General features: G+C 41.5%; 1 pseudogene; it reads left to right on the forward strand.

Moving 5' to 3' along the window:
- Window positions 1-6386: 6386 nt before the first annotated feature.
- LOC132508734 (ankyrin repeat domain-containing protein 13D-like) lies at window positions 6387-6987 on the forward strand (annotated as a pseudogene).
- Window positions 6988-8590: the final 1603 nt, after the last annotated feature.

The following is an 8590-nucleotide window of genomic DNA, read 5'->3' on the forward strand; positions in this document are numbered from 1 at the left end:
GACACAGAAACAACCTAAATGTCCATCAACAAATAAAAGAAGATGTGATACACACACACACACACACACACACACACACACACACACACACACACACACACCACTGGAATACTATGCAGCCATAAAAAAGAATGAAATAATGACATTTGCAGCAACATGGATGGACCTAGAGAATATCATACGAAGTGAACTGAGCCACACAGAAAAACACAAATATGATATTGCTTAGATGTGGAATCTTAAAAAATGATACAAATGAACTTATATACAAAACAGAAATAGACCCACAGACATAGAAAACAAACTTATGGTTACCAAAGGGGTAAGGAGGCGTGAATTAGGAGTTTAGGATGAACATACACACACTACAACGTTTAAAATAGATAAACAACACAGACTTACTGTATAGCACAGGGAACTGTACAGAATATTTTGTAATAACCTATAAAGGAAAAGGATCTGAAAATGAATAGATACATATATATGTATAACTGAATCACTTTGCTGTGCACCTGAAATGAACACAACATTGTAAATCAACTATACTTCAAAGAAAAAAAACAAACAACATGAGGTAAATCCCTGAAAAAAATGCCTATACGATTTCTAAATGAAGGGGAAAAATGGACAGAAGAGCTGTTTTCTCTCAATGGAAAGTTTAACTTTTAAAAGCATGTGTGTGTCTTATTTTGGTAACAATGAAACTAAAATACATATTTATCCATAAAAAATTGAGGAAAGCATTAAGATAGACCCTCTCTAGCTGCAATAAAGGAATTCTAAAAGCAAAAATGACTATTTAGTGAATATTTTTTTCTATTTTCTATTTGCTTGTTTCCATGGTTTTTGAGAAAATATTCCTGTACAGTTTGAAATGAGCCTGTTAAAACCCACTACAAAAACTAGGTGTTTTGAAACATGAGAGAGGTTTGTGACAGGAGAATTTAAGCACCGTAAGAGAAGAATTTGCTGGAAAAACCTTTAAAAATCTAGCAACCTGTACAGTAAGCTTTCAGTCATCTCATGTACCTTCCTATTTTGGAATACAAAATTATAACTTCTCAGTGAAAGAAAAACTTTCAACTAAGGGATGATCTCCACTCTTGTATAGCTCTTTAACGTTGGACAATAATAATTCTACAAATCTCATGAGCCCTCATAATGAAATACCATTCTTCTGAGGGAAAGGCTCTTCATGGAAATTTACATATGGTATTGGAATATAATAATGATCATTTGTTACAATACTATAATATTGAAATTATGAGGTTATGATAGATCTTATGGTCATATTTTAAAATAAGATAATATTTTAAAAAAGGATTGAGTATGTATGTATGAATGTGTGTGTATGTTGGGGCGGTGGTAGGTAAGGATGAATAAACATGTGAACAAGAAAAATAATTTCTAAAGCTGCTCTTTCAATTTTAGTGAAATGAAAGACCCCCTAGATAAAGATACCAGGGTAAGGTTCTGACATAATGAAAAGTCAGAACTTTTCTTGTAGAAAGTTTTTGTTTTGAATCAATTTATATATACTCCCTCCCTACCTCCCCCTGCTTCTTCTCTTTTTTCCTCCCTTTTATCCCCATGCAAAGTCAAATGTTAACTCTGCAGACAGGGTATGTCTGATAATAGGATCATACAGATAGCAGATATATTAATTATCTCAGTTCATCACCTTAATAAAGAGTGTTTGATAATCCTGGTTGTATCTCTCTTGGAGAAGCAATTCCTGGTTCAGAAAAGCTCTTATTAGGATACATCCCAATCAACCAGATTCCCCCTAAGCATAGTCCTATTTACGAACTTTGTATCTTTTCATGACTTGTCTCCTTGTCTGGGACGGTTTTCTTCCTAGTCTAGCAAATCTTAATCATCTTTTAAATTTGGCTGTGGCATCAACTCACCTGACATTAGATAGTCTCTCTAAACATTCTCCAATCCCTAGCTTTTCATATTAACTAGCATGTCCCTTGCTCTGTAAAATGCCCACAGCACACTCAGGGCAGCCTTCTTTCCGGATGCTCTTCGATGCTCCAGCTGGTTTCTCCCTTCATCTCAGCATGTGCTCACCGAGAGTCACTTCAAACCACTTGTACCAGTTGTGCACATTATTGTAATCATGTAATTTAATTAAAGCTTACACAAACCAAGAAAATGTGCATAGGGAAAGATATATCTCTCTGAAAAACAATTTGGATGCCCTGTTGAGAAGACTCGTTGAGGGTAAGTCTTCAAAAATACAAAAAGTATGCAAAAACTAATAGGCAAAAGAAGTGTGAAAAAGTGCATCTTTGGAAAACAATAAAAAATCTAGAGGGATAGGGAACTTGGATGTTTCATACGAGTCATTTCGGGTTCACTGGTCTGTAAAAACACTGAAACTTGGAATCATCGAAGATTCATTAGAAACATGGTTTCACACAAGAAGGAGGCCTCAGTTTTCCAAACTGTGGGCTTAGACACGAAAAAGCCTTGACCTTTTCTCAGAGGATTGACAAAGAAAAAACAACAACCCCCAAAGGGATGTTTTGTTTCAAATAAAATGCTTAAGTTTCGTTAGGTGTTCTTTTCTTTAAGTACTCACTTTGTCCAAACTTTTTGATTAGCCAACTGTCTTTGATAACATCTGATTAAAAAAAGAGAGCTTTTATCATAATCACTTTCTCTTCTGCAGTACTTTTTCTCATTAATAAATAAGACATTCATTCAGTATATTCAATGCTTTAGGTGTTAAGATAAGTTCTGAGAATATAGCCGTGAAAAAGGAAAAGGTGGTCCTTATGGGGCTTAAAAGTCTTCACAGTTATCTTTTAGCATCTCATTGAACTATAACTATATGTTTACATACCTGTTTTCCTTACTATTTGACAACCAGTATAAGGTAGGGAATGTAATTTTCATTTATTTATTTTCAGTGCCTTACACAGTACCTGAGACTCAGTAAACACTACATAAAAGTTGGTTGAACTGAATTAGTAAATAAAGTCCAAAGCTTTATTTTATCTAAAATTTCTAAGATCTATGAGCTCATGGAGAACAATATTGTGACTTATAATTTGTAGATGTGTCTGCCTTAAACCAATGGATGGAATTGGAACATAAGTGCATCGGATATTTTTAATGGAAAAAGAAGACGTCACGATTGAACCAATACTTCTTAACTGGGGCATTATTTACCAAAGGAAGTACTTAGCAAGCACCATGGTCAGTACTTAGCAGGTCTCCAGGTCAAAAGTTCAGCAAGGAAATAACCTCACAGTCATGCAAGTGCCTTTTAACGCATTTGTCTGCACAAAGATGAGTCAGAGAAACAATTCATTTCTAGTGGAGGGGGGCTGGTGGGCTTAAGCTGTGATTCTTCAAATGGCGCTGGGCTCTCCCCCACACTTAACACTTTAATCCTGTAATAATAGACTGGAAAAGACATAAGGATTCCTTGGAAGAGCTTGCACTTTGAACAAGTTTAATTCCACTAAAGAAAGCTCTGCAGTCCCGCCCAGCCAGAAAATTAATGAAAAGTCATAAATGAAACCTTAATCGATATCATTGATAATTTCATCTTGAAGATCTAAATGCTCCTTTCCGGTTCTGTGATGGAATCTGATTTTTGTTTCCCGGATTTGTTGCCCAAATGGTTACAGTTGTCCAAATGTCCTCAACTATATCTGCTCTGTTATCTGGCTTAAACGTCAGCCTTTGACGTTTCCATGCTTTTCGTGGATGTCAAGCTTTCTTTAACAGATGGTGGAGTTTCACACTTCCAGTTTCTCAATATAACTGGAGCAGATATCTGGGTAACATGCAGCCGTAATTTACTAAAAGTATAGCCACCTTATTGTGTTGCTTTTCTTGAGAAATTTAAAAGTACAGAAAGGTACAAATAACACATATCAAGTATCCATGAACCTACCACCCAATATTGAAAGTTGTTAATATTTTTGACACATTTGACACAAAATGTGTCAAAATGTTTTTTTCCCACACAAAAAAAAGTGTGACACACACACTTTTTTTAAAAAAGTAAATATAAAAAAGTATTATAGATAAAATTGAAGTCACTTTGCTCTCTATCCACAGCCTGAATTCTCTCCTTTCCTCTCCAGAGGTAGCTGTTGTCATGAATTTACTATATATCTTCTCATCCATCAAAAAAATGATTTTAAGCTTCCAGGAACATAAAAGAGCATTGATTTGTGTGAGATTTTTTTATTAATATAAATGACATTATATTCTTTATATATTCAAAATTCCACACTTTGAGACCTATTCATATATAAGTATGTATTAAATTCCTTCAGTAACTATATGGTATTTAATTGAATCAATATTCCACAATTTATTTATTCATTCACTACTGATTATTAGATGGTTTCTAGTTTTTCACTACCATAACTGCGGTAATTGTTTGTAATATTTCTTCGTGCACATGAGCAATTTTCTCCAGACTGGTGCTGCTTAAAGTGTGTCCACACCCTGGCCATTCACCCACAAATCATTAGAGTCCTTGGCAAGATAGGGAGTCTGTGACAGAAAAGGTCATCTATGTCACAAAGCACACTTTTTAGTTCATTTGACATTTCACAACAAGACTCTTGAGAGAACGGAAGTGATGCGTTGATTTATATTCTGGTGCAAAGCCCTTTATCTAAACACAGATTGAGTAGTGCTGCAGACGACACACATACAAGTGGAATTTCTGGGTCATAGAGTAGGTGATTTTTCATTTTACTATGTGCTACGAATCTGCTTTCCTAGTGACTGTCCCAATTTACACACAGAGCATCTGAAACGTCTCGTTTTTTTTCACACTCTTACCCACTCTTTTTTTGATGTTTGTTTATTACATCTTTACTGAGATATAATTCACATACCACACAATTCACCCATTTAAACTGTACAAGTCAGTGGTTTTTACTATATTCACAGTTATGCAACTATCACCGCAATCCATTTTAGAATATTTTCGTCACCATCCCCCCCAAAACCCATACCTTTTAGCTATCACGCCTACCCCAACCATCTCATTCCCCCAATCCCTAATCAACCACTAATTTACTTTCTGTCTTTACAGATCTGCCTGTTCTGGACATTTCATATACATAGACTCATAGGGTATGTCGTCTTTCGTGACTGATTTCTTTCACTTAGTGTAACATCTACAAGAGTCATCCATGTCGTAGTATGTGTCATTACTTCACTCCTTTTACAGTCAAATAATATTCCACTGGGAGCCGAGCTTCCCCTGCTTGCCCAGCCCTGGGGCCGCCTTCCCGCTGCACCTCCTGGTATGGGTTAACCAGCACTGTGGGCTGGAGGCAGTGCTGCACAGCTGCCTGCCAGTGTGACATTTAACTAGAGGGCCCCGGGGGCCTACCTTCCTGGGCTGGCCGTGTCCTGGCGAGCCTGGAGTCCCTGAGAGTCCTCCTTCCATTACGGAGCCGGGTTGGTCTGCTTGACCCACGGCAAGCCCAACGCTGAGACTCCTGAGGTAGAGAAAACGTTTGTTCACGAGGCAGCCAAGCAAGGACACCGGATAGCGAAAGGGTATGAGTCTCTTGGGCAGGAGGGGTTGATGAAAATGGCCCCGTTGGCTGAGGGTGGAGTTTGGGGCCCTCTGATGTCAAAAGGTCACCGGACACTCACACGTGCCCAGTTGGAGGGTGGGTGGTCCTAACCAGGCTTAAGGGGCTCCAGCTCGAACTGGACACAGAAAACTCCAAGTTCCTAGAAAACAACTCAGGCAAACATTGCCTAGAGGCTGCACGAGGCTTGGAGAACTTGCAAGTCATTTGTAGCCACAATTAAAGCGAGCTTGATCAGGGAAGGCAGGTTAAAGTCTAACTGTTACCTACCCCGCAGAGTCAGGCCCCAACAAGTGTACTTCTGCCGGTGTCGCTGGCGCCAATAGAATGAGACCCAGTTCGGTTCCGAAGCAAAGGAAAGCTTTAGTCTGTGATCAAAGAATGGAGGTAGGAGCTCCCGCTCTAGAGCACAGGCTCTCCGCCTCAGGCCAGCGCAGGGCTGCGTTATAGGGGCCTCGTCAGCAGGGGAGGGGGCGGAGATCTTGCGGGCTGGGCGGAGCTGCGCTGCTCAAGCTTCCGATCGCAGTGTCGTGCGCAGCATCTCTGCACATGGCCTGCCGCTGCCACCATCTTGAATTGAGGTGTCATGCTCAGCGCTCTTGTACACGCCCCCTGGGCCGAGGCGATGGGTGCAGCGGTTCTGTTTTGGGAACTCTAATCTGACATGTTAGGTGCAAGGCCTCTGCACCCAGCCCCCTGCAAGCAAGTGAAACTAGGCTAAGCTCAAAAGAAGAGGTTAGACCTATCGTATTTGTTTACCACCCTCCCTCTGCATCCTTAGTGGGCTTTGGCGGTGACATGATGGATTTAACTGAGAATTACCCTCAGTTTCACTTGGACACGTGGCAATGTGTCCGGGCGTTCCTGCAGGAGGCAGTCAGCCCTGGGGACCCTGAGATGCTGCATCTGGTGCTCTAGTAATGAGACTTAGAGGATGGCGCAGAGGCCGGCTGGAATTCTAGAATTGCTCAACAGACTCCACCAGACCCCAGATTGCTAGGAGGAGATGAAATGCAGGTTCACCAGCTGGGTACCCCTCCTGTCCAGGGTGTGCCCGGTGACGTGGACCATGTGTGGATGTGACCACTGGGTCATATCCATCCCCCAGTCTCCTGGGCTCTGAGCACGAGACCTGGCAGCTCAGGCTGAGAAGCTTCTCCTTCAAGGGCCAGGAGGCAGGAGCCTGGGGGTTGGATATGACCCAGGAAGTGACCCACGGATATGCTTGGGCTCCCCCCTCCCTCGCAGGTGCTACAAGCACTGCTCGCTGCCCTGAGGCCCAGAGAGGAGCACGTGGCCAGTATCTTCACCGTCCATTGTTTCCGCCCAACTGGACACTCGCAGTGTGGCCTTCCAGAGGTCCGTTGTGGCCCGGCCACACCGTCGGAGGTGCCCTTGAGGCTCCTGGTTCCGGCTTCTGGGAGGCTGCCCAGTGAGGGAGGGGGGCACTGCAGGCCCAGAATCTCACCCAGGCCACCTCCTGGGGCACCTCTGAGCCCCCAGTGCCCATCTATACAGGCAGCTGTTGTCCTGGGAAGGAGTCTAGGTCAGGGTGTCCCCAGCTTCTTGACTTCTGACCTCACATGATTTCTCATAAAAACAAGGATTTAGGCTGCAGTTCAGGGTACAATGTTGGCTTCTCAGGGGCACAGCTGTTTCTTGGCCAGAGTCCTTTGCAGGTGGTGTAGGAACCTGACACTTGCAGGTAGAGTGTTATTTCTCTGACAACACATGCCCCGGTTCCAATAACAGACTTCAGAAAACAGACTTTTTAAAAAACAGCTTTACTGAGATATAATTTCATATACCATACAGTTCACCTCTTTAAAGTGTACAATTCAGTGGTTTTTACTATTTTCACAGATATGCAACCATCGCCACAGTCAGTTTTAGAACATTTTCATCACCTCAAAAAGAAACCCCATACCCTTTAGCTATCACCCCACTAACCCACCATCCCCTCATTCCCTCCCCCAGCCCTAAGCAACGACTAATCCACCTTCTCTAAAGATTTCCCTGCTCTGGACTTTCATCTGAACAGAATCATACAATGTGTTGCCTTTTGTGACTGGCGTCACGTTTTCAGGGTTCATCCAGGTGGTGGCATGTAACTACTTAGTCCCTTTTCTTGGCCAAATCCATCGTATGAAGATACTACATTTTGTTTATTCATTCATTCATTGATGGATGTTTGCATTGTTTCCACTTTTTGACTGTTATGAATAAATGCTGCTATGAAGATGAGTGTACCCTCCAAAATTCAACTGTATAAGTTTACCATATTTGGTTGATCTTATTCATTAGTTGATGGACATTTGGGTGTTTCTACCTTCTTGGATATTATGAATAATGCTCCTATAAACATTTGTATACAAGATTTTTTGTAAACATATACATTCATTTCTCTTGGGCATATACCTAGAAATGGAACTGCTGGGTCAAATGATAGGCTATCTTTAACCTTTTGGGGAACTGCCAGACTGTTTTTCAAAGTGTCTGCAGCATTTTACATTCCCACAGCAGGGTATAAAGTATAAGTGTAATAGCTTTTTTGTTGTTTTTTTTTGTTTTTTGCGGTAGGCGGGCCTCTCACTGCTGTTGCCTCTCCCGTTGCGGAGCACAGGCTCCGGACGCGCAGGCTCAGCGGCCATGGCTCACGGGCCCAGCCGCTCCGCGGCATGTGGGATCTTCCCGGACCGGGACACGAACCCGCATCCCCTGCATTGGCCGGTGGACTCCCAACCGCTGCGCCACCAGGGAAGCCCAAGTGTAATAGTTTTGTTCTGATTTCTCCACGTCCTCACCAACACTTGTTATTATTTAACTTTTTAATTATATCCATCCTAGAGGGTGTGAAGTGGTATCTCAATATGGTTTTAATTTTCTTTTTCCTAGTGACTAATAATGCTGAACATTTTTCATGTGCTTATTTGCATTTTTTTTCTTTGGAGAAATGACTATTCAGATCCTTTGCTCATCCTTTAGCAAAGGTTGAGTTGTCT

Source organism: Lagenorhynchus albirostris, chromosome 18 (assembly GCF_949774975.1).
Source record: "Lagenorhynchus albirostris chromosome 18, mLagAlb1.1, whole genome shotgun sequence".
NCBI lineage: Eukaryota > Metazoa > Chordata > Mammalia > Artiodactyla > Delphinidae > Lagenorhynchus > Lagenorhynchus albirostris.